This window comes from Cimex lectularius, unplaced genomic scaffold (genome assembly GCF_000648675.2).
Source record: "Cimex lectularius strain Harlan isolate CLEC.00 unplaced genomic scaffold, Clec_2.1 scaffold124, whole genome shotgun sequence".
NCBI classification, from domain to species: Eukaryota; Metazoa; Arthropoda; class Insecta; order Hemiptera; family Cimicidae; genus Cimex; species Cimex lectularius.
The window spans coordinates 1,132,620-1,137,871 of NW_019392703.1; positions in this window are offsets into that span (position 1 = coordinate 1,132,620).

The window sequence follows — 5,252 nt, forward strand, 5'->3', positions numbered from 1 at the left end:
CTTACCGTTGGAAAAGGCAAAGTTCACGAATCGAAAAGAAAGTTTTAAGCTTTAAATCCCTCTTTTTCGCCATACATTGTTTAAAAGTTTAAAAGCCCGAACGTCCAAGGAGATAAAAATCCTAAGCTTTTCCACTATAAAAAAATCCGTCGAGTAGTCGAACTTCTTTGGAATGACAAAAACAAACGTGTAAACTTCAAGTTTATCCGAATAATCCTTTTTCCAGGGGCTTTCGCGGTTGATATCGATTCAATAGGAATTCATTCGACAAACAAATTCAGCATTTTGACAAAACAAACCACAGTGATTATTTCCTATTTTCTATAGGTCTAATAAATTGATTGCCCGAACAAGGAAAGCAAGCGTAATTTTTGTTTCGTTTATTTTCTTGTTTTCTTACTGCAGAACTAGATATAATTTTGTATATTTGTGACTTTGTGACTAAAAAACAAAACATATTCGTTTCAAACTCTTCCATCACAACAAAACTCTAATTAAACAAATAAAGGTAATGTAAGTTAAAATCACGATTTTTTAGCACAATTCGTATTGAAATGATAAAATGATATGAGTTAAGATTTTCATACATGAACAAAAAAAGTTACTTTTTGTAGCTGAAACTTGTTAAAATAAAAATAAAGACAATGAAATTTGTAAAATTGTTTATATTTCATACAATTATGAACTGGTTGAAAACCTGCTGTCGCCGGGTTAGTTGAATAAGTCGGATTGAACAAATTAAAACAAAGCCCAAGCTGCTAACCTAAAAGCAGCCCTAATTAAAGGCTTAAATTAAATTGAATTTCACATTCGAATTAATACAAAGGACTACTCCTTTTTCGATAGATATCCTGGTAATTAGACAGTGTTTGAATTGTTAAATCCGTAAATAATTATTTTTCCTAGTGTTCAATAATAACAATACACTAAATATGGGAATTTTACGATAGAAATTTTAGGAAAAACCTTATTTTATCCCAGTTGTATTTTGAATGTTTGTACAGCCATTATTGTTTATATATATAAATATATATTGGAAATGGAATAGTTAAGGTATTTTTATTCGTCACTTTCCTCTGAGATCTCCTATTTATTCAAGATGTTTTGCTAATCAAAAATAATGAAAAAAATTATATACTTTAAATTCAATAATTTCGTGGTGTGCTTGACCAATTAATATATTACAATTAATTAAGGTTTTTAGTTGAGATGAAAAAAAGTCAATGGCACGAGCGGGATTCGAACCCACGATCTTCGGCTTGATACGCCGCTGCTGTACCACTTGAGCTATAGTGATCTCGATCCACTTGGACACCAACTTCCCATCTCAAAATTCAAAAGGTGGGGTTGAGATGGGAAGTTGGTATCCGAGTGGATCGAGATCACGATAGCTCAAGTGGTAGAGCAGCGGCGTATCAAGCCGAAGATCATGGGTTCGAATCCCGCTCATGCCATTGACTTTTTTATCTCAACTAAAAACCTTAATTAATTGTATTATATACTTTCCTTATTTGATAGGTTTTTATTACCGCAAAAACCGTAGGTCGGACTGCTATGAAAATTCGTATGTTATGGTGATGACGCTTAGGAGAAAGCGGTTAAAGTGGTAAGTGGTTTCATTGTAAAGCGTCGTACTTCAACCACTGATGAAATTCAAGTTGTATTTGTTTTTTCAAAAAACCCCACATTTCCCTAGATGAAACATCGCGGAAATACTTGGTATATGTATATAGGTATAGATGCGTTTCAACGAACCTGAGAGCAGATGGATAGGTTGTTTGGATATGTTGACTGAGAATATAACCACATCTCATCCACTTTTCCCGTTTTAAAAAAGTCTTAATTGCTAGGGATGAAAAATAAACTGAAAGAGAGGAAACACCTGGAGAAAACGCAATGACCCACCGTTCGAACTCCAAAAACCGGATTGCTTCCCAAGCAGATAATAGGCGTATTCACGATGTTTGTAAGATGTTAACTCGTGTTAATTCGAATCGAGAAATGTCCAGTAAGATCATGAACGCCCTCTTATTTTCTTAGCATGTTAAAAAAGAAAATTAAACAACTCTTTCATTCAAAATGCCAACTATACACGGGAAAATTACTAACAAATGACATGCTTCAATTCGTGCCGACATGCCTAACTTGTATCCTAAAATCTCACAGCCTACAATTCTATAGGATAGGGAATGTATGTACTATGAATGAGAGAGAGTATAAAAACAGGTCAGAAATTAACAAAAGAAATGTATTGGTCTGATATAGTTAATGCGTATTTAAGAATAAAAACACTTGTAAACAAAAAACAGCTGTTAAATTCATGGCTGCCATGTTGGTTACCTGCGCCCTAACGGATAGCAATGTGACTACATTTTCGACCTAACATCTAACTTTGGCCCTGGCCTGTTAGATCGAGAAATGTTAACTAGCCTTTATTGCAATTCTTACAAGTCTACGTCATCATTTCTCTCAATCTAACAGAGTTAGCAGGATTAACACAAAGATCGTCAATACCCCTATTAATGTTTTTTGCTTATATTAGGTTGTTTCATATGAAATGTCCAATTTTAAAATTTCGGAAATTCGGAGAGGATATTACGGTTTTCTATTGTTTACTTCAAATTATTTACATAATATAATTAAACAGTTATTAATCTTCCACTTTTACTGATAGTGATGAACTCTCAAACATTTTAGCATACCTCAAAATATGAACATGGAAACACGCGATTTTTGTGTAATATTCTTTACGAGTTTAAACTAGGTGATTCGGCAGCTGAAGCTGCAAGAAACATAGGTAAGGCATTTGGGGACTTTAACTAGCCGATTCTTACAAGTCTATGTCATGATTTTTCTCGACCTAACAGGAGTTAACAGACTTAACAGGACCTAACAAGATCGTGAATATCCCTAATGTCGTGGGTTTGATGGAATTGGCATCCTTTTTTGTGCTTCTTCTACCCAATTAACCAGCTACTATATCCACCTGAACAATCACATTTTGTTTTCGGCCCGCTTTTGCAAAAACATCTCCCAGAATCTCTTCTACGTGGTGTTTGTGGATTTCTTCCCCTGGTAGCTACTACCCTAAGGTTTTCCATTTCCCGATGCTTGAGTTTTTTCTTTGGAGTAAAATCTCGAGCGACCGCGGCAGAACGGATAAAGAATACCAACCGATTAATCATTAATGATTAATGTTTTTAATCTATCTTGCATGATAATAAAGAAAACAGATTAAATGCGACTCTAGATTAATTAGGTTTACAATTAAACAGGTTATCGTGAATGTACATTAATTGATTAATTGTTAATCGAACGTGCTATGTATTAAATTAATCTTTAATAATAAATCATTAATCTAGATTACTGCTTGATTAATTAATTGGTCACATTGCTTCAGTAGAGTCCTTATCAGATCGTTTTGTATAAATTATGATCTGAAAATAATGAATCTGTATTTGGAGCTTTAATTTTACTTCATGTCTTTGCTTTCTGACTGTGACCTTTCAATAGCGAATTACATATGAAAACAGTATTCAATCGATTTCTCAAATTTGCTTTGATAGAATTGACAGCGGTTAAATGTCACTTTAAAAATCAATTAATAATTTAATCTGATTAACGATTACAGATTAATTTAATCAATCGCAGGCTTGATTAAAAATGGGGGATACTTCTGATTTCTTTTTACAATCAGAAAACTTTTAATCTCGTTATAAAGCAAAATAAAGTTGAAGTAGCACAAATTCCAACTCCAATTTCTCTTATCAACCCACTTGAGCATACAAACAGAAAAAACAAATCGGAGGAATAAAAAAAAGCGGAAGAGATCTCGCCGTCACTTTTAAATCGGCGCTTTTGTAATCAGATGGGGTTTTATTTAAAAGCTTCGCCCGTGGATTGAGAATACTTAGCCGCTTACAAAAAAAAAAGTCCTCCTCGCAGCTTTTACTTACTACTCCGTTCATTGAAAGCGTGGGATAATAACTTTCTAATAAGGATTTCTAGCCAGATGTTTACTTAATTGTTTTTAATAAATTGCAAATGGAAACTAGAGGTTGGCTTTTAAAAAATTCATACTAAACCCTTTAAGGCTTAGAGCGATGATTTTCAAATGGTGAATAATTAAGCGCACTTCTAACATGACCTTTGAATAGAGGATACTGAATTTTGTATGGCCAATTCCTGATGACATCCCTTTATGTCGTTTGTTAAAAAATTGCTTTCTTATTTTCAGAATAATGAATTGATAATTCCGAAAGGTTTGTTATGTAATAAATTTCTTTCTTCACTTTTAGAAATTAAATTAAAACATTGAAGAATATGTTCTTTGATTGTTTCATTTTATTTGTGAGGTTGTGGATGTCTAGTTTTTTGTTTTTCAACTATTTATAACATGCTTTATTGTAATTTTAATTAATTATTCCTTTTATATAGGATCTGGTTGAGATGAAAACGTTAGCGTCACGAGCGTGATTCGAACCCACGACCTTCGGCCCGACCTTGCTAAATTTTAGAGATGCCGTTTAGAGATAAGGAATTTCATAGGGCCTAATACCTATTCCTGTGGTACCCTTGAAGTTGCGGTACTACCGGTACATTTATGAAACTAACATTAGTAGTAGATAACTTGAAAATATGCAGAGAATCATCTTAAATATAACAATAATATGCATGTCAGTATAAAAAGCTTTAATAATGCTTAGTAGTACCTCAGTGTGAGTTTTTATAATCTTTCAGACTGTATAACTGAACATGGATGGACAAAGAACGAAACACGATCTTTTCAGGAATCAATTTGTTCAGTGTTCCATGAATCTCCTAGATGCGTGTCAATTATTTTTTCGGAGACTTTACTTACGACGCTCACTAAGCATATAAGCCTGTAGTTCAGAAGTTTTTTTGCGTACGAAAAATTTTTAATTTAGACGTTAAAAAAAGAAAAATAATCCTTAACCTTTCACCAATTGTACACATTAATAAAGCTAGTATATATGAAATCTTGAAAGGATATCACTAATCAAATGGGTTTCCCTTGAATATTGTTCCAAATGATTTTTGTTTAATCTTGTTTACTTTATAATCCATTATATTTCGTGGTCCGATTGACCATATAACTTCTTTTGAGCGGGATTCGAACCCATGACCTTCGGCTTAATACGCCGCTGCTCTAACCACTTGAGCTACCATGACTTTGATCCACCAATTCTGGGTAAAAACTAATGATGCCAAGCTAATAGAACTAGAAAATA